We start from the raw sequence: 22,118 nt of genomic DNA on the forward strand, positions 1-22,118 counted from the left end.
CATGCATAGAAGCACGTGGCAGCACAAGATATTGAGAAGCGTCATTTTTTCACTTTGATTTTTGGGGCGCCTATAAAATGAAGCCCACTGTGGGATGTCACATCTAAATATGTGGCATCCTTTCATTCCTAAGACATTAAACTGTCCACATCAGTGTAGAAATCCAACATTTTCTGAAATATGTGATTTCAAAGTGTTCCTTTAATTTTTTGAGCATATACACATATATTGTTTAGCCTTGAAGAGGGTCCCCACACTCTCATAACTGTGTCCTCTACTCACCTTATTTAGTTTATCCCATTCCTGTGTGTAATCTCAAGTATCTAACTCCAGATCTACAGATTTTCTGATTAACAGACAGGTTGCACAAAACTCCCTTTCATAAGTCCATAAGAAATAACCCACTCAATCAATACATTCTGTGGTTTTGCTGCAATAGCCTTGCTTGTTCTGATCTGCGGCTTCTGGTGCCTATTATTGCCAAACTTTACGGCATAAATGACAGTAAAGGAAGCTTACTATGATATTTCTCCACTTAGTTCCTACCTAGTTGTTACAATTGTTTTGAGCTCTGCGAGGGTTACGTGGCAGTCTTTAAGTAAAAAAATAAAAAATTGAGTTTTATGCATTGTTTGAGTATAAAAGTAAAAAAAATTGCATTCCATCACCGTGAAACATTTGTATATTCATTAAAATATGCTCAGCCAATAGGATTGATTCATAAGATCCGTTGGCCTTTATTAATTCCACATAGGACAATTGTCACAGCTGCAGAAACACATCAGGTATAGATTAATTATTCAAAATGATAGCTGCTGCAACAACGTCCTCCTTATTCTACTTTATTCACTAACTGTGTATATAATGTGAGAAAGATTGTGTGATAGTCGAGTTTATTCCACTAGTTTTAGCTCTTTGTCCTTCCTGTAGCTCACCACAGAGGGGAACCAAATTCACAAAGACAGAAAAGATACTGGGGGGGTGAAAAAAAAGAGGAAAATTAGAGGCAGATTATGTAGCACAGCGTAGCTGGACAAGGGGAGTGCAGGGTGAAAGCAGATTGAGATTGATCAACCAAGAAGAATTTGAGAGAACAGAGGAAAGTGTTTATATTGTGTGAGCAGAGAAGCAGAAAGAGAAGGAGGCCATCAGCTCAAAAGAGAGGGACGGAGGCATAGAGAAAATGACAGACGTGGCCGGAGGAAAGGAAAGGAGCGCTTGAGAAAGACAACCCCTGAGAGACTGCTCGCTGAACCCGGTGCCCCGTCTCAACCCTCCTCCTCCCTCCCCATGTGCTTTGCCATGGTTACCAGACAGGGCTCCCATGCAGTCGGTTAATGTGTTTTTCAGCGGCAGGAACGAGCTGGGTACTAATGTGTGTCAGTCTGTCTCCTGCACAATCAATGTCAACTGTCCTGGGACGCGCAAACATGGAGGGGGCAGAGAGCCAGGGAACACTGAGCCACCTTGGCCGAGTTTGAAAGAGCACCACGTCACTCTCATTCAATCACCTGAAAACTGCTCCCTCTGCGGCTTCGTGAATAAAATATGTCGAAGAGTTATGTGTTTTCTGTAGGTGCCTAATTTCAAACGCTGATGATTGTCACGCTGTTCTTAAATGTTTACCACACAATAAACTGCTGACTGCGTGAGGAAAAATGTATCCTATGCTGCTTACATACCACAAACACAAGTAAAAGCATCCAATCAGGTTTCAAAACAACATTTTCAGTATTTATTGGATGTACATGGTATTCAACAAAACAACAACTTTTCACCACTTTTATTATTTTATTTATTTTATTATTTTAAGGGAACAAATATTTTCAGGTGCATTGCGCAGCATTAGGAAGACTACAAATGAAAAGGCAGCGAGGGGATGACTGTCTCTTGACTGCAGGTCTTGGATGTTTTCAGTGACTGTGAACAGATTATGAAACTTGTGCATCATACATCGGGGTCACGAACCTTGGCTGTCTTTTAATTGAACCGTTCAAGTGTTCAGCTCACAAAGCTGGCCAAAAGGAACTGCCCCCTCCAGAGAACCGAGTCTCCTTTTGGCTCTCCGTTATGTCTGGAAAGGTTGACGAGTTCATGCAGTGGAAACTGCTTTGTAGATTTACTCCGATCTGTAATTTATATTTCGGACATTTGGCATAGTAAAAAAATGACATTAACTTGGAAGATGCAGCTGCATGCTACTTTATTCCCAAGGACCTCACCTGTGACCTTTCATATCATCACAGGTTAAGGGTCTCAGGGACAATGAAGCACGCCGTCATTCATTTAGCTCAATAAAATCCGCCACGCCTTAAATATTTCTGTCAGCCCCGAAAATGAATCGTCAACAAATATATTTCTGTGGTGTACGCCGGAATGGCCAGGTGCCGTGTATGTAAATTGGGAATTTCCCGTTATTTAAGTGAAATTACAGTAAAATTGCACATTGATACATAATTAACTCCAGATAGATTTATAGAATCTTACAGCGCAACAACAATAGGTGGTTACCATTGTTTTTTTTTATCGATGCCGCTGCAGTCCACCGCGACACGTAGCGTTGCACATCTGTACAAAACAGACTGGATCCAATCCTGCAGAAAGAAGACGGATTTAGTTAGACGACATTGTAAAACACATTAAATGATCAACTGTCGATATTTGTCCGTTTCATCGTCAGGGCCCTTTTACTGTCGGTCCTCCTGAAACAACCGCCTCCGAAAATTCAGTGAAGGTCTGTGCCGAAAGCCATTGGCAATAAAATGCCCCCTGCTGGCAGACAGCTAGACAAATACACGCAAGTGCAGAGGAAAATCATTGAATTGAAGTTAAAAAAAAGGACGGGATTTTGCATATGTGATGAGGATATGAGCTTTAAGCTCCAACAAAGTGGTGATTCGGTCCAGAGACGCAACTCCCTGCCTGTGCGCGTGCATGAAACATCCACAGACCGCTGTGCCTGGAGCCACAGACACCGCTGTCGTCTTATATTTCCTGCAGGCCTTATGATCTCACAGGAGGATTATGCAATCACTCCCCCATGACAAAAATGTTTCGCCTTGAGGGAGTAACACTGATTTACTCTTTCCCAGACAAAATAAATGTCACACAAGACTGACGCTGCAAATGCACATGAAGAAAATGAGACGGGGTCCAATCAAGCTCCAATCAATCGTAAGTCTGTGCCGCCGACAGCTTTATTGTCTGCCAACAATTAAGAACTATCACAATTTACTCAAATCTCTCTGTGATCAGGTGCGTGGTCGAGCAGACAAACACGGGACTGCACGAGGGCACACAGCGCATGAGACGCTTTGCCGCCGGGGAGAAATTAAACTCTGTCTTTCTCCGTTTCCTCTTTGTCTCTGTGCTGAGAGATGTTTCCCTCTGTCCCAGTTTCATGAGCCCCACTGCTGCTCTCAGAAACGCGCCGGAGACAAAGACCGGAGGATGAAATTCAGAAGCCAGAGGGAGATAGAGAGAGAAATATTCTCATGTAAAAAATAAATACCCGTGTCATAGAGAATGAACATGAAAGTGAAAAGAAACGAGGGGAAGATGGCGGGTGGTCGCAGTCAGTTGAATCGCTTGTCTGGATCTGTTAGCCGGGCCGTTTAAATCGTTCTCAACTCACCATTTGCCCCTTTCTGATGTCCCTGACGCAAACACACACATGCATTGGTGCACACGTCCGTGAGCACATGCAACAACATATTGCACGTATGTAAAGGAGGTTCACGCACAAAACACAACACACTCTTACGATGAGTTATTGATCCATTTCCCCCTTGACAGAAAAAAAGAGCATCAATTAATCCAGAGGTAAAGAAAAATAACGCTTGATAGAACCTATCCTGCCCCGTCTTCACAGCCTTCCTCCTCACCGAGCGCTGTACGCGGCGGCGAACTGAAAAGCTATTCCCCTCCCGCTACCCCTCCATCTCTCGCTCTCCTCTTTTTGTCTCTCCTCTGCTTCCATCCCTCTCTCAGGCGCTGTCCCTGGCTTTGTTTGGTGCCTGCTCCCCTCTGCCAAGTCACATCACTAATTCTCCAGGCGATTAGAGTCCGAGCAGGCAACGTCTATGAGGCAGGTACGCAACGCGCGCGCGCACACGCATGCGCACGCACACACACACACACACACACACACAGCAAAAAACAAACACACACACACACACAAACACACAGACAATTGCATTGATTCCATTATCTGGTGCTGTACCAACACCGCCACTTCCCCCAGCAACCACCAACAGTGCCTCCATCTATGACCCCTTCTATCATAAATCTGTGTCACCTAAATACATCACACACACACACACACACACACACACACTTATGCGAGCATGCAGTATCTTCAGCTCTTTCTTCCTTTCTTGCCTGAACACTCTATCATTGTCCCCGCCTTCCCCCACTCTGTCTCAGCCCTTCCCCTCATCCTCATCCTCCTCGTCTCACCCTCGCTTTCTCCCGCTCTAACCCTTCTTTTTCAGACGCAGCAGGACGTCGCCGTGTCCACGCTGCAGTCTACGTTCATGCAATGCCATGTCTCTGAATGAGCGTCTGTTACTCTGTCGTTTTGTGTGCGTTTGAACATTGGTGCATTTGGAGAGCGAGTCAACGTGTGTGAAGGGAGGTGTGTGTGTGTGTGTGCGCGCGCACGCACGCACGTCCTCGTGCACAGCGGTGCACTTATGCATCTGTGCGAGTGAGTATGTTTGTTGGTGTGTGAGGAAGGGAGGGAGGCGGTGGGAGGAGGCGGTGGAGGGAGCTCACAGACGGAGGCTGTGGATTTTACACAGCACGAGGATCAAAGCCACAGCCGGCCCAAAGGTGATTAAGCTCCGAGCCGTTCTGACCAACACTCCTGCTCCATATTTCACCAACACACCAGTCTGCTATCGGCACAATTCGCAAATTCCTGAATATCCTCCCAATCACATGGGAAGCAATACGTGAGCCATTAGAAATTGTGACATGACATAGCTGAACTTTTGCATATTTAACAGAAAACTCCCAAATTACACAATGTTGTAAACATTTCAACAGACAAATGCAAATTTGTTATTTCTTTATCTATGCAACTAGAGATACATTTAAAAAACTAAATGAAACTATTAAAAAAAAAAAGTCAGCAAATATCATCCATGAAATGCTAGTATTAAATTCTAAAACGTGCAGGAAGTGGTCAATTTCATAAAATGGCTAGTGGAGAGCAGCTGTATTGTGACGGATGTGTTTCCTCTTGAGTTGGAACATGCCGGGGAGTCGTCTCTTTGTGTGAGTACAGAAAAGAGCAGCGCTTGGCAGAGATTGCTGATATATGCTCTTTTTTCCCCCTCCTCGCCGGAGCACTGCAACGCAATGCGGATACTGAGTGTCTGAGCCACTAGCCAGACACACTGGGGGACCGGGGGGGTCGGGGGGGGGGGGGGGGAGTGAGGAGGAGGAGGCGGTGGGGGCTGGTTGGGGGCTTGCAGGGAGGAGAAGGAGGCGGTAAGCAAGTTCACATACAGTCTGGGCACACCGTCGTTATCTGCCATGACTACAGGGACGGAAGAGGGAGTGAGGACACTTTGTTGACTAAATGGATGCACGCCTTAAAATGGGTCCCAACTATGCAATATGTAATCAAACCATAAAATAGTTCAACAAAAAGCCAAGGTTATAACATACCGCAGGGTAAATTTCATACTTTCAAACTGTTGAAAACACAGTGCTTTTCACTGTTTTAATTTACAGACAGTCAAGTGCAACCTGACCCATAATGATATGAATTAAATATGAGATCTTTATCCCTGCGTTTCACGTTCTCGCTCATACTCCAGCATATTGTCGCCTAAAGAGGTGTTAGGTATTTCTTCTGCAACGGGTGCTAAAAATGCACAGAAACAAACCGTTATTGATATTTGGCTCTAAAGCCCGTTGGACTGCACCAAGTAATATATCAAAAAGAGCACAGCAGAGCCACAAGAGTATATTGATTCCTGGATTAGCTGGGCTGTTACTATTTCAAATGCATTACATTTACAGTCAGTGCAGAAACTGGTCTGATCTTGTTTTGTAATTATGGGCTGGAAAATAGAAAAAATAAATGTTTTATTATTAATTTCAGAACCAATAATGGATATGGTCTTAATAGTAATGCAGCTACTTTGTCCACCTCTGCTAAAGACATCCATCAGATCTTAAGGACCACGACCATACACACTCCATTACTTTGTCATGTTTAATACACATTGTCTGGTCAGGTAGTTAGATTTAAGATTTAAATGGGTGGCCTGTAGCCCTAAAAATACATCCAAATTGACAACTTTCTGTCCTTGTCCAGGTCCGTCTTTGAACTTTAGACTTCATGAGGTAGCGAGGGATATCCTTTGTCTGTAGACGGGGCGACACCGCGGGGAAAGCTAGAAGGTTGTACAGTTATCTCCAGGCTGTTTATGATGCGAAACCATACAACCAACTACCTCACACCGCAGAGCACCAGAGCAGCGCTGGGGAGTCTTCCTCTTCTTCTTCTTCTGTGCTGAGTCTTCTGTGTCTTTTACTTCTTTGTCATCATAACCACAAGTATTTATAATCCAGCTATTTTTCACACAACGTTACAAAAACGGAAAGTAAAAAACATGTTGGCAACACTTGGAATTTAAATAAATGGTGAACTGGTGAATTTACTGCACGAGAAGCCTTTTTGGGGAGTTGTCTCCCTCTTGTGGGTATCCTGAGCACCCCCCCCCCCCCTCCTCCCCACAGGCCCAAGCAGATCGGTACGTCTCTGAATACAAAGACAAGCACTTAACCTGCAGCCGCTTCCTGGAGGCGTCTGCCTGACCTCGATGTGCAACCGGTGGAATCTTCCTTCGCCTCAAAGCTCTGCTGAGCAAACTTCTTTGTCGCTCCAAGGTTGAAGTTAAAGATCCTCCTCTTGTTTTCATTTTACTGAAGCAATGGTTAGATTCCAGTGTCATGGCGTCAGAAGAAGGCTGGTGTTAAACAACACGCCTTCAGCGGGTTGTAGGAGGAGGATTTGTGTATTAACTCAAGACATTTGTCCACAAATATTGTAAATATTTAGAGGTACATTAAAGCTGCAACTGACTATTCTTTGTCATTATGTTTATGGCTCCATGGCACGATGAATGGCCTTGCTGTGGGAAGTTGGTGTACAAAAATAAATTGGTCTTCCCTTGATTATGTTCCACATTAAGTGCTCGCCTGAGTGGCTGAAAGACCTTGAAGCGCTTTGAGCGGTCAGAAGACGAAGAAGAAGCTGTATAAGTACCGTCCATTTACCGTTCTCCACAGGACTCGGGGGGGTGGGGGGAGGGCACTTTTGGTTATTCACAGACCGGAAGTGGGACTCCCGTATCCCCGTTTATACAATTACCGCACCTCATCCCCAGATGCCCCGCCGTCAACTCTTTTGCCTACTTGCGATCTCCGGCTTGAACGTGAAATACTTTTCGTGTTTCATTTAAATTATTATCAAGATCTCTCCCCCAAGGGGCTAAATATTCCTTGGAAATCTATGATAAAACTGACTTTGTGGGGGAGGATCATTATCAAGTGTTCCCAGACAGAATAGAGGAAGTAGTGAAGAAACATTAAAGAGGGCGAAAACGTTGCAACTGGCCGCGAGCGAGTCGGATGGAATGAAGAATGAATGAATCTGACTCCATTTCTGTTGTCAAAACGTTTCATTTTCTCACTGTAAATAAAGATAACTGAAGTATGTCATCCAGATTGTGGGCTGTTAATGTTTGTGTTTATCTACTTTTGCTCTTACCAGAATCGTGGGAATGAGGTCAGATATCTTGCCGCATTAAAAGCTGATTTGCACTGTTTAATAAGGTACATTCTATGTAAGGCATAAATTGGTGGAATTTGAGAGCAGTTTCCAACACAACAAAGAGGATCTAATGGGTGTGTAATTGCGGACAAAATTGGAGTAACAGCACAATCCAGTCGATCGCTCTCATACACCAAAAGTAATGAGGCACACCCACACATCTCGCTGAGGTGATCGCCTGCAAAAGCAGCAATTTATCTGTTGTTTGTGGTCAATGGCTGTGTTTTGACACTCCTCAAGGACTCATTGATTACTTGGTAGCTGCTGTGCAGCTGAGTGGCTTCGCCTCCTGTTCAGAATTTGGTTAATGCACCAAAAAATGTAACCTTTAAGTCTTCTATTACTGAAGCTTCACCAATAAAGCTGGATTGAAAACATAAAAGTGGTACAAAGCTGACTTTTCCAAAGCAAACGTACTCTACAGACTGCCTGGACCAGAACTGCGTTTGAATATGTACGGCATGTTACAGGAAAACGCGAATGATATACAAAAATGATACGGCTGTGTTAAGTCTTGCTCAATCACATAATGGACATAAAAGCCATTTGTAATCAGTCTCAACCTACTAGCGTTAAATATTCCACATTTACCCATTATCAAATAAGCCAACTAAGTGTGAACTTCAAAAGGTACGGCGGTGAGATATGCTTAATAGAGACATCGATTTTTTTCTTTTATTGGCTAGCTTCCAAACACAAACCCATTCACCTCGCCTCTCTGCACTGCCCTCTGCCATGCTAAAAGCCCCCCCCGCCCCCCCGCATACCCTTCAGTTCCTTTATTTGACTGTCCTTCCGCCCCTCCTAGTGCCGCTTGTTTGTCCTCCATCACTGAACATTAGTATTTTCTTTTTTTCTTTCTTACACAATCTCCCAGTTCGTACCATCAAAGTCCCCCCCCCCCCCCCGTGATGTCCTTGATTCCACTCCTCCCCTTTTTAAACCTCTCTCACCATCTCATTCGCAGTCGGAACACGCATGAATGCGGCATGGTTGTGCCAAGGCCGGCTCTTTGCCAATCCGCCTGGGTGTGTTTGTGTGCCAATGTGAGCCGGGTGGGAAGCCCCTGCACCGGAGGCCAGGGTCCCGAACCCGGGCCGGTGGGGTCAGATGAAGCTTTTGATGGGATTACAGTTCAAATCAATCATGTTGACCCAAAGTGTGTGTGTGTGTGTGTGTGTGTGTGTGTGTGTATATATATATATATATATATATATATATATATATATATATCATAAACCAGAAGATTTGGCCCATGAGGACGCAGATAATGCCAGAATGCCGAGCGGGACGAAACATTTCATAATGTCCTGTTGATAATACATGTATCAAGTAAGATTAAAGTGGCATTTTCTAATCACAACCAGTTTATACATGCTTATACAGGCTTGTGATTATAGAAAATATATATGCGGATACTGCAAATAGTGATTCTGAAAAAGATTTTTGAAATCCGTTTGTTTTCAACTAAGAAAATGTAAAACATATGGATGCATGACGGATTTTACACAAAATATGTTAAACAACAATGGCCTGACAGAAGTTGCCATCAACTGCTAAAGAGCTCATGGTGTTTTACACAAAAAACAAGAACCAAAATATATTGACAAACCTAAAGACATAATAATGACAGATAATTACTGAAAGCAAGCGCTAATTATTTATTTACGGTGTGTGCCGATTAGGCAAAACAAAGACTTCAGGTGACTCTCCACCACTCATTGTCTTTGAGGAGAGACGCAGAGACAGTGAAGGGGCACAGACGAGGGAAATCTGCCCAGTGACAGCAAATAAACTGTTAACCACAGTGATGAAACGCCTGGCGAGTGCCAACTCAACAGGAATGCAAACCTCACACGGCGCCTCTCAAACGCCAGGCCAAGGACCGCTGAAGGCAAAAGGTCATTTTGGTTCTTTTTTTCTTCATTAATAGAGAACAGAAAACATGTTTTAACATTGAATTAACTTCGAGTGAGTTAAGTCTGGTTGTTTCTTCCCAGTTATATCTAATGATTCACCGGAAGAGAAGGAAGACAAAGACTACATGCTCGCCGCACCCCTAAAAACTGGATGTGACAATGTGTAGCGAGGGGATGAGGCCCCTGTTGACACGATGCCTTCTTCAGTCAGTTGACAAATACTAGGACGAGTACCCACAACAAACAAACTATTAATCATTAGCTCTCTCAAGATAGAATGAGATTCTGTGGTGCAATTTCTCCTGAACCCCTCTTTTTTGCTCTCCCCGTACCTTATTTACAAAGGCTGAAAACGTTGCCATGGGAACACGCTACCAGGCAACCTCAGCCACTTGGCATGATGCCCGATGGTTGCTAGGGCACTGTTGTTAATGGCTATTGGGTATTGTCGGCCAGTATGTGTGTGTGTGTGTGTGTGTGTGTGTGTGTGTGTGTGTGTGTGTGTGTGTGTGCATGATGTCTTGTACATATGAGTAGGAGATGGGAAAGTGTATGAAAGAAAGAATTGGGAGAAAGCACTGCTAATCAGGCAAGAGAGCCATTTATGATTTTGTTAAATTAAATACATAATGGCTTTCTGATTTGGTCTCCTTTCATCCGGTTGGTGCACATCATTGCACAACAGTCAAGAACTAGTCTGTCTATAGTGGCTGAAGTATCACAATGTTGCATCTAAATGCAAGAAGCTTGTGTTTTATGATCAGAGATAAATTAGAGAGACAGGCAGAGACAATGAAGAGACTGTCAGAGAAGAGAAAGAGGCTCAGCGACATGGAAATTCAAGCGTCTCTCTGTATACTTGCAGCTGACACTCACCATCTTTAGCTGTGATCTCTCAAGCTGTTTGCTCTCTCTTGCATTTCAGGCAGATTCAAAGAGTCTTTGTTGCTATAAAAGGGAAGAAACAGATGTTGCTAAAGCATTTACCTCACGCCCAAGATCTAGTCTGAGGTTTTCCCATGGCTCTCCTCTCACTGGGGAGCTTCTATGGTTGACCACGGAATTCCTGAAACCACAGAGCACCGTGCAGATCATTAGCATACCAAGGATAGGACGGGAACATCAATAAACACGTTGAGCCATGAAGTTCGGATGAGTAAATAAGTAAAGTCAACCACACAGACACAACCACACAGACACAACCGTTCAGCAAAAAAATACCCCGGACCGAAGTATGAGAGAATACAAAGAGATAATTAAACCATAATGGACCAAATCCCTGATTAGAGATGAGGCACTCGGCAGCAAAAAGAAATTAATTTAACAGAAGCCTGCATTTATGATGGGCAAAGCATCAAACGTTGTGTGCAGAGTATAACATGGATGGAACAAAGTGTGAGATAATGGTGAGATTGAATACTGTGCAATGAACAATGCATGAATGAGTGGATGGTGCAAAAAAGACATATAAAGCCGAAACGGTTAAAGTCAACGGGGATGAATAATACATTAATGATGCTGGAAAACGCAGTTCGACATCATAAATTAAACAGCAGCGAGCCAAATAAATGCACTCATTGTGACATTGCAACACAATGAAGACAACAGAGACGTGGGGCTTTTGTGTTGGTGTACGCTCATTAATCCCCACGTGCACATGTACGTATGGGCCTCTGTGTTCCTGTCTGCACGCACTTATTGTTGCCTGTGGTGCATCCTATCTAATTTTATCGAGAGGAGACAGCATCTCTGCCTTGCCAGCCCCCACCACCCCCCCTCGCCCTTCCCCCCTCCTCTCCCGGGCCTTTGAACTCAATCCGCTGCTGGAGATGTAGCCTGACTGAGCACAGCATGTCCTGAAAGGAGGTCAGAGGGCAGGAGAAAACGTCTGGTGTCATGGCAACTTGATGCCACCAAAGCAAACATTTTAGCGGCTGGAGGAGGGCTTAGTGAAGAGAGAGCATTACTGAATTAAACATTAAAGCTAAAAGACAAAGCTGGTGATGTTCTTTACTTTTGTCATTATTCATTTATTAATAACTTCCCATGAAACTAGTGCAATAAAACCAACTGTGAATTGACCTTAGTGACACCTGAAGAACTGTAGTTTATTTTGAGTGACCCTCAAATACGATGTCATGCCCATGATAACAATTATGATCTCTGGGCATTTATATAATATAGTATATCGCATTCTTAAGTTCATCCCTATTCCTTATGATCCAGTGCAGTGTGGAAAACCCATCAGTGAACATAGTTTAGCCTTAAACTTGATGGATTAAATTTGCTAATTTAATTGTGAAAAATAATGCACAATTGCTGCCACAAATGACGCATTGGCCCACATACCTCTCTGAACAACTGCCATTTGTTGTGCTAATATTTCAGAGAACAATTGAAAAAGCCTGAGAAATAATCTGCAGCAGTAATTGTGTCGTCTGCCTCAGACTGTCTGCGTTTTTTCATCTTACTCCTGAGGTGTGGGATCAATATGGCATCCAGGGTCCTTTGTACGCCATTAGTTTGTCTGCTGCCGAAACGGGGACCTCTGCAAGCTTTTGTGTTTGAAGAGTGTGCGATCACGGGTGTGTCTGTCTGCCGTGTGTGTGTTCGTGGGCATATTAACCTTCAAATCATGTTTTTCTTCAAATAACGGGTTGGTAAATGAGCATTTTTCTGTAAATGTGTGCACATGTCAGACTTGTTCAAGGCGCGCACATGTGCTGCATCTGCATGGGCGCGTGTGGGAGGCTTGTGTGCGCATAGCCTGTGTGTCCTCGTGCTTGTTCAATGCGGCAGAGGGTGGAGTGACGGATCAATAGGAAACAAATGAATTCAGATCAATATTAAATCAGGGAGTGAAGGAGAGCGGAGAGACGAGTGGGGTGATGCACCACCGAGGAGGAGATGGGGGAGGAGATGGGGGAGGGGTGGAGAGGTGATGCGTTGCCAGCAGCACAGCGACTAACTGTACACTTGGGAAAAACACTCATTTCAACAACGCAAACCTGAGTGATTTGAGATCATAGAGTGTTAAAACGGATGGTTAAGTGAGGAGGAGAGAAGACGATGCACCGAAGACGGGCCTGCGATTCCCACATCACAGCTGGCGCTAACTGAGACTGGACGGTCTGGTTAAAAAAGTTACATATTTGTTCTCTTTGTTGTATTTTTATAATATGAAAAGCCTTTTAAATGGTGTTCAAAGAATGATTCCTGAATAAAAAGATGAACCTCTTTGTATAACTTTACTAATTCCCATTTTCCATCCACGCTTTCAAATATTTTCCAGTTTGTGATGCTTTATGGCGCTCACAACAATCAGCATTTTTCTAGTACGAGAGCATTTTAACACAAGACTTTGTAAAGTAAAGTGTTTAATTGTTAGAATCACTGAGCTGAGAGAGAGTTGCGGCTGTGAATAAACAAACCGTGATCAGTTTCTGCAGACAGAAAAACCCGCCTCTGTCTGCACAATCAGCTCTGAGCCTTTCAATATTCCTAACGTCAGGCCAGCCAGGATCTCATTGTGACCTTTCCACTTAAACCCCCAGTTGAAGCTTGACATTCACAGGCCAACCTGTAAGGACTAGTCAGCTGGGAGTGGGCTAGACGTTCCATTGCTTCACTGCCAGGTTTGGAAAATACAAAATCAGCGTCTACGTTGTTGTTTTAAGGGATACAATCATCAATTAATCAATTTCGTTTTGTCAATATGTCACAGAATAACCTATAATAATTTATATGAGCTGAAAGTGATGTCCTCTAAGTGTTTTCGCCCAACTTTAGTCTAAAATCCAAAGATATTTAATGTAAAGGCTGAAAAGTGTAACATTTGAGACGCTTGAATGTGTTGCATCTTGCTTGAAAAATTACAACAAAATATCATTGAAGATTTTTGTAGCTGCAAATAGTTTATTAGACCATTCACTGAACTCATTAATCAACTAATTATTTTAGTTCTAAATGTTAATATTTAGTTCTAATTGTTGTGTTTTTGTCTACAACAGATGTAGGAAAAGATTGACTGTCAAAGTTGCTGGATTGAAGCCATATTCCTGTCCAGTGCTGGGAAGGTCCTCAGTATGATACACCGGTCAGCTGCAGTGGTCTGGACTGTGATTAAGAAATGCCTAGACATTAGATTGAGTTTCAAATTTCTATTGTTGAGAATGTTATTTTGAGCTGAGCAATACATTAGGCGATGGATTACAGCAGTATCAATATCCGCATCGCAGACTTTGACCTTTATGAAATCTGGAGTCTCCCCCTCTGGCAGTGAGTGTTATTACACAACAGTATTTGTGACGAAGGCATCTAGTCGGTCTCTCCGCATCTCCTCGCCCCCAGGAGCGTTTGTCCTCACTGTCAATCTCTTTTTGTATTCGGCTTTCTGTATCGGCTCCAGGAACGTTTCTTGGAAGTCTTTGTCTTAGTCCCAGCTGGTGCTCCATCACTATGGTCTCTCATGGTGAGTTCATTTATTCCGGCCCAGCCTGAAGTATATGTGCATATCAATTACATATACTAATATTTTAATTAATGATCTATCATCCATTATCTCTGATCAGCAGTTGTAATTGGTGAGCGATAGATCAGAGGAGAGCTGATGTCATTTTTCTTCCTTTCTTGCGTTTACCATCGCTTTGAAAGGACAAACAGGATTGCTGGGCTGTAAGTATCTGCTCAGGAATGAGATCAAAGCATCAAGAGCCACTGGGGAGTCGGAACTGAATGAGGGTTTAAAGTGATAGTGGCGAAAAACAAACACATGACATGGATGCTGAGTGCTTCCTAACAGGCACTCTCCACTTCAAGCACAAGGTTCCTCGGCTCTTGAGATGGATTTCAATGACAAATTCCTCAGTTAACTTTAAGTGCAGTATCTCTGAAGGTAAATGATCTATAGTAAGCAGTATTGTTTAATTTAAAAGATGTCCTTAGCAATGCATTGCAGCAATTCACTATTTGGCCTTGAAAGAGAAGTGCTCTATGAATGGCAGCGGGACACTAAATGGTAAACAGATGTTGTCGTTTTTTTATTTATTTGCGCACTTTAATTATGCATACACATGTGAAGAGAATCACGTTACGCATAACAGGCACTCCCACATGACCACGTTAACAATAATCTGATTTAAGTTTAATCTAATAGTGAACAGAATGTGTGAACAGTTCAGCTATTTTTCACTATTTTATTTGGGAAATTGGCAGCACAAATAATGCGCACGCGCATTTTGTAATCAATATGTATCAAAGCAACAATTTCTCTATTTGCAAGGTTCTAGATCACACATCGCATGGTTTTGCTACATGAATGAACAAATAAATAAACATAAATGTTACCATCACTTCATATGACTCATCATAAATGGCACATTCTGTAGCAGCCGATGGAGCCACTGGAGCAAAGAAGGGACCGACTGCAGAGACAGGAGACGCAGCCGAGGACTAAACTCTGAGTCAAACCATCAGACCTGATCATTTCAAGACGCAGACAATCACGGCTACTCATTTCACCCTTTGCCAAATTTACACTACGATTTTCTACTTATCCAAATTTGCAATATGCAATATGCAAAAGAGGATTGCATTGATTTAAAAAAATAACATTTCTTCTACAAAGGAGACTTATCTGCAACTGTGGCGAGTGACCTGAAATGCAGCAGCCTACATTTAAACTTTAAATTAAGACAGTATAATTCCTCAAATTGCATGAACCGGAATTAGCAGATATGCTGCATTTTTATGTGATAAAGGGCATAATTTCTAGATTGGTAATCTGTGTAGTTGTCCGTATCCATCACCTTTTTTCTCTCTTCCTTTTCTTTGATAGAGGAAGTGAAACTGACGGAGAGACAGGCAGAAAGAAATAGTGAGATGGTCCTGAGGCAGTGATGTAGAACATCACCATCAACCAGACAGTCTGCTGAAAAAAAACAAAAGAATGGAGAGCCAAACTCTCAGCTTTACTCCCCCTCTCCTCTTTAAATCTGAACGACTCTGCTCCTCTCTTTCTCTCTCCCTCTGTCTCCCCATGTCTCTTTGTGTGTCTCTCTCTCTCACTCTCTCTCCGTCCCCCTGAGCTGTGTGCCCGTGTGCCCCATCCCCGCCTCCCTCCATCTCCCTGCCTCTAATGTGCTTTGGCGTGTGTTACCCACGGGTGCTTGCACGCTGCGGCCGGCTTCCTAAAGCCGGGTCACGGGGGGGCAGCTGAAGCGGCGCGATGCCGCCTGTGACATCATCAGTCCCCGCTGTTGCTCACGTCTCGCCGCCCCTCGCTGTCTGTAACGGCCGCGGCTTCAGGTGCTGGATAGCGGGCAGAGCGGACACACGCGGAGTCACACACATGGTGTCAGAGAGTGATAGAAAAAGCCTTTGGAGAGCTTTATCTGAGAGTTGTTACCTAAAATTGTTAAATTATTTTAGTGTGGCATTCATTTCGTTACAAGCTATAACTGTCATTATTTCTGACATGTTGATTATCGTTTAGGGAACTAAACTCTTTGCTTAATAATTCAGTTGGAACCTTAAATGGACTTCAAGACGAGCATCAAATTACAGCTAATAACATGACAGGATGGCTACTATGGTCCGGTGTCAATCATAGAGAAGTGTGTTATACCTTTAAATATATATACGCAAATTATGCCTGCAATTTATGATCATTGTCATTGATTATAATTTGTTTTCAATTCATTCACAGATTAGCCAATAAAAGGTCCATCTTTGGACTAAGGAATCCATAATTAATCATTTTTGCTTCAAAGATTAATCATTTTCTTGTGTATTCTTTAGTATCTTTAAATTCCATTAGTTTTGACCTAAATTGCCTACAGAATGAGGAGGACAGAACAGTCAATGATTCAGCATGATAGAATAGTTCAGATCGGAAAAGCATACAATAGAAAAAACGTCACTTGTTTCACCGTAAAGTGGAGAAGAAAAAAATATCATAAAACATTTCCAGCTGGACTTCATAAGTGTGTGTATGTGGAGTGCAGAAGAACAAGGGAACCTCCAGATGTGGCTGCACATACACCTCTGCAGGGGGTGGAATGCTGCGCACGCTTCCCATACGTGTAGAAGGGAGAAACGTGCTTCCATTCAGTGAGCATGTGTGCAAAGGTTCAGACTGTGTCAAATCAACACATCTGCCAGCAGCGGAAACACTCCTGCGCTTGGGGGTCTGTCTGTCACCCCTGCTGTCAGCCAATGAAAAGGTGAGGGTCCGCAAACTCCTTCACTCAGGGATACGGGTAGCTGGTATGAAAGCCCGCGGCCTGTATGTGGCAGCCTATATAAATCATACGCGACCAGCGCCACCAGGCACCGCATGCACACAAGCATATAAACAATATATACGTCCACTTATTTTCCTCCCTAGTCCGCAAAGACCTCTCAAACGGAACTGCAGGACTGAACTCAACGTACCACAGGAAAAGACGACGTAGGAAATTGAAGGGGGCCTGAAGGCATTAATGTTTCAAGATGAAAAACAAGCAAAGTGCAGGGAGACAAATAAAAGACAAAAAAAAAGAGCGGGGAAAAAAAACACATGCGGCAAAGTATGACGCTGTGACTGAAGGACAGATTAACAAAAAGAGTCGCCAGAGAGAGACAGAGACAAACAAAGAGCAGGCAGGAGGAACAAAAGATGAGAGTGTGTAAAGGAAGAGAGGGGACGGCGAGGAAGAAGGACAGATTATGAGCGAGACAAGACACAAACAGCGAGAGAAAGATTGGGCAGGCGCGGTTAGATAAAGACGTAGGAGGGCAGCGCGCGCGTTAAAGTAGGCGACAGGCTCGTCGGTGCAGTGACCTAGTCGCGCAACACTGAGGAATTCTCCCCGTCGACACGAACGCATTCCTCCGGGTCCCCAGACGTTAACCCATGAGACGCCACCACACTGTACTGCAGGAGCCCCGGCGCGGATTCTCATCACGTCGTCAACATCCTCAGACGCTACAAAGCATTGCAGATTATTAACGGAGCGATTTCAGAGTGCAAACTGCATGAATAAGAAATTTCAGGTAAAGCGCACGGCTCGACCAGCTTTAGTCTGTGTGTGTGTGTGTGTGTGTAGAAACATCAGGCCAAGAAGGGCTCTATTGTGTTGCGGAGGCAGAATGTAGCCCTTATTCTCCTGCTGCTGGACCGGGGGCATCGGGGGGACATCAGCACAAAAGGCAAAAATGTAATGTGAGGCATCTCCAAAGCCGGCTCCTAGGTTGGACCACAGACCGGCCTTTATGCGCACACTCTCTCCCTGTTCAGCAACATTTGATAATCGGGACGTGACCAGCGGATGACCCTTCGACTTGTTGCTTTACTAAGATAAGTCACAGCCAACAGTGCTGCAGCAAACTGACACCGATAGCCGCGGCAGCAAAAGTAAAGATTGTTTGCGGGCGGCTTTCACGTACAGGCCCACAGTTAGTGCACATCTGTGAGCTTAATCACGACAGAATGACTCAGGAAAGAGAAATTCAATTATTCTGATGGCGCATCGACGTTTCGATCGGGCCACAGACTAGGATGGCTGACCGAGTGTTCCTGACTGCTGAGTGCCATTAAGCTCTGGTCAGCAAAGCACTTATTTTGACTCTATCGTTACATTAAAAAAACAACACAGGATGAGGTGCTTACTCTGGTCCCCTGTTGAATTAAATAAAGGTAAAGCTTTTCTTACCTGATAAAAAACGTCTTCTCTCAGAACCTCAACCTGAAAAACACACACACACACACACACACACACACACACACACACACACACACACATTATTCGCATTTGAATTATTCTGTAAAACAGGATTTAAAGCAACTGACTGTAATAGCAGCTGAGAAAACAACAATTCAGCAGCGCAAGTGTAAACCTGCTACTACGCAGTGACAGCTTGCATGGGAATTCCTGAGGTCTGTTCGATCCGTTAATGTATGCTGCGGTTGAATGTCATCAATTATGAACGAGGAACATTAGAGATTCACAGAGAGCTGGTGGAGACTCGCAGCTTGTGGCTGTTAGACTGTAGTACCTTGAATGTGTGTAACAGGATACGTGGGTTATATTGGGCAATCGGATACGCTACTTCTGGGCACGCTATCTTTAAAAGTAGAGTATTTCTCAAGTGAAACAATAATCAAATTAGAGGAAGATTATTTTGGTTAAATCAAGGACAGAACGAGTTCAGTCAAATTACACAGAAATGTATACGACGTTTGTAAATGAGGCAAGCTGCAGCGAAGCGATCCTTCTGTAGGTGGAGTCTATTTCCTCAGCCTTTAGGTGTCAGGCACCCGAGTCCTTACGTGTGAATACTGCAGTATCTTTGCGGCCTGGGCCTCTTCCCCTTTAAGGCAAAGAGTGTGTTGACCCCGACAGCGAGTTCATACCATAAGCAGACCCATATAGCTCCTCCGCCGGAGCCTCTGATCACAGCCCCGCTGAGCTGCGGCCTCAGTTATGTAAGATTACATAATACCAGGTCTGTCTGGGTAATATTTCATGACCTCCGGGCCCTACTGCGCTGGCATTAACAATGAATCCATGAGCGCTAGGCAGGTTTGACTACATGAAAGTTAAAAGTTTAAAAACAAATCGGATCAAGTCGACGGCGCCGGGGGGGATTTATCTCTCCCGTCCTTCTCCTGTTGTACGTTTTAAGTTTGGTCCACCTCCGCAGCCCCTAAATGTTGAAATCAAAGATCATTCCTTTCATTTACTTGAGAGCTATAGTGGAGGTCGAGGAAAGGTCGAGGCCGGACGCCACTAAACAAAAGCGTTGCCCGCTTTGGTGCAGTGATTCCGTCTGCCCGTAAAGCCCGTATGATTGTGTGGTAATCAAATCATTGCAGACAAACTCATTCAGGCACACGCTTAGACAGGGAATATTATTAGAGAACTAGGCCAGTAACTGTTATATAACGGCTTTGGCTCTACAATTAACAACTTCTTTAACCATAACTGCAGAAGGTTTTTTTTTTTTTTTTAATTACTGCGCTGTTTTAATCAAAACGTTCCCGATAACCATGTCAGCGCAGAATTTTAATAACTTTGCTTTATTCAGAAACAAATGCTAGACAACATATATTTACACCAGAGAAAAAAAGAAAAAGAAATGCACAAAAAAAATCAAAAGCTGTTTCAGTAACACACGCTAACAAATTAAATAAAACGTTGGACTTGGAACAATATCCATTAATCGTTGTGATTCAGATAATATATGACAAGTAATAGAGGAAATGTGGGGATAGATAACAGAAGGTTATGGAAATGAAAAAACGGCAGGCAGATATAAAACACACGACAGGGAAAAAAGGGAAAGAACAGAGATGCCGGGAGATATCGGAGGCCGATACAGCGGGAGAAAAGGGAATATCGGATGGACGAGAGCAGACTTCGTGATCCGTCGTGTGCCATCGTCTACTCTTCAGGCTCATTCTACGCACAGAACACCGAAGCATTCGTGTAATCCACTACTGACGAAACCTTTACGTGCAGGGATTTGCACCAACCAAGTAACTTCCCAACATCAAGCAAAAGTAATCCCGCCCAAATGCGCAGGTTATGGAAATGAAGAAACTTGTTGAAAAGAACTCCGCCGTGTTAGTATCTCTCGTTAATAGCGAACCACGTCTTGGACTGTCTTGTCTTTACAGACGAACCGACAGACAGGTTTGGGATACCCGGATGAACGGATGGGAGAAGCATGGGAGGAGTGAGATACGCAAGCAGAGAAGAAATCCTGCAGTATTTTCGCCTCATTCTAACCAATCCCCTCTAATTTTTGATGGCCTTTATGACAAAACAACACCGCACGAGCAGGAGCGACCGTCCGCCGCTGCAGTCCCACGCCAACACGCTAACACGGATACACACATGACAAATACACAGGCGGATGCACACACACAGAGAGGCGACACAGCCTGCCTCCTTCATGTCGCTAGCCTCCCGTGCATGGGCCCCTTAAAACGAGGTGCACCCGGCGATCCCTTTGCAAAGCCCTCATCCGAATGTGAGCAGAGGTAATCCCTCCAGGAGAGGCAAAGAGAACGGCGATAACACAAGATAAAGAGTGGCGGAAGGAGGGAAAAAGGGAAAGACGGAGAAAGAGGTCAAGCAAGAGATGGGAAAGATTAGCAGGGTGAGGGGATTAGCAACAGAGGGAGGGGGGAAAAGTAAAATAAAGTGTGGTAAAGGCGGGTGAGAGGAGAATGGTTCAAAGGACATTACCAAAAAGGCACATATGATGCATGTGTGGGAAATCAAAAAAGGGCATGTGCATGCAGTATACTCACAGAGGAATGAGAGGGTGAAGTGATGAAAAATCATGTCAAGGAGCCAGAAAAAAAAATATACGACCGCAAAGAAATGAAGTCCAGCTTCTTCTCATTCTGGAGTTTTGTTCTTTTCCCTCTTTTTCCCTGCGATTTGGACGATTCCTATCCGGCCGTCCCTCCTTCCAAAGTTTATCCCCTACTGGTCCCCCTTCTCTGCTCTTCCCCCTCCTGTTTTTCTTGCCAGCACCGGCACTCTTTCTCCCACCTCTCTCTCTCTCTCTCTCTCTCTTTCTCTCGCAGACCACGCTCTCCATTCTCTCATTCTTTGCCTCTGTCCCCCTTTCTCTGTCCATTCATCTGACACTCTTTTCCTTTTCTTCAGCCCTCATTTCCTGCTTCATAAATGCTTTTTTTGAAAAATAAAAAGAGGGTTTTCTCAACAGAGGTCAAGCTCTGACAAAAAAATTACTGCAAAAGAATAGAAAAAAAAACGCTGACGGGAAAGGACAAGCAGTTTGTCATTAGGCGGGGACAATCCATGGCCTGCGTTTTCTCAGGGGCGCCATGCAGGGGAGGGGTGACGGCGCCTCCGAACACGAGGACGCGACCCAGGCAAAGAGTGGCGAGTAAAAGAAAAAAGGAGGAATAAAACCGAGCTTGGAAGTGGATAGAAAGCGCGCGTGAGGGGAAGGAGTGGGAAGGACTCCGGGGTGGGTGTGTATGTGTGTGTGTGTGTGTGTGCAGAGGTGGGAGGAGAGAGAAAGTGAGACGACAGAGAGCGACTGAGAGAGAGAGGAAAAAGAGAGAGAGAGCGAGACTAGGGGGCTCATGGAGAAATATCTAAGAGGGAGGGATGGAGGAGGAGTGTGTCGACGGGGAGAGGAAAGAGGAGGGCGCACGAATAGCAATACATTTTTTCTTTTTTTTTTCATGCTCACGCTATTCAAATTTTGAGCTCTCATTTTTTCACCCCTTTGTTCCAACGCTGATACCTTCTCTGTCTGTGAGGGGGAAACAGCGAGGAAGAAAGAAGAAGAGAAAGAGCTACTGTGTGCTTTGTTTCCTG

The 22,118-nt window shown here is 44.1% G+C and overlaps 1 long non-coding RNA gene across 1 annotated transcript; it reads right to left on the reverse strand.

Annotated features, from left to right (window-relative positions):
• Positions 1 to 1,712: 1,712 nt before the first annotated feature.
• On the reverse strand, positions 1,713 to 21,700 carry LOC120826715 (uncharacterized). Its single transcript, XR_005713288.2, has 5 exons — positions 21,071 to 21,700; positions 18,465 to 18,497; positions 10,759 to 10,837; positions 2,512 to 2,594; positions 1,713 to 1,920 (listed from the first exon to the last, which is right to left on the reverse strand). It is a non-coding gene; the product is annotated as an uncharacterized LOC120826715 (long non-coding RNA).
• Between the last annotated feature and the right edge of the window lie 418 nt (positions 21,701 to 22,118).

The sequence above is a fragment of the Gasterosteus aculeatus genome, chromosome 10, assembly GCF_964276395.1.
Source record: "Gasterosteus aculeatus chromosome 10, fGasAcu3.hap1.1, whole genome shotgun sequence".
NCBI classification, from domain to species: Eukaryota; Metazoa; Chordata; class Actinopteri; order Perciformes; family Gasterosteidae; genus Gasterosteus; species Gasterosteus aculeatus.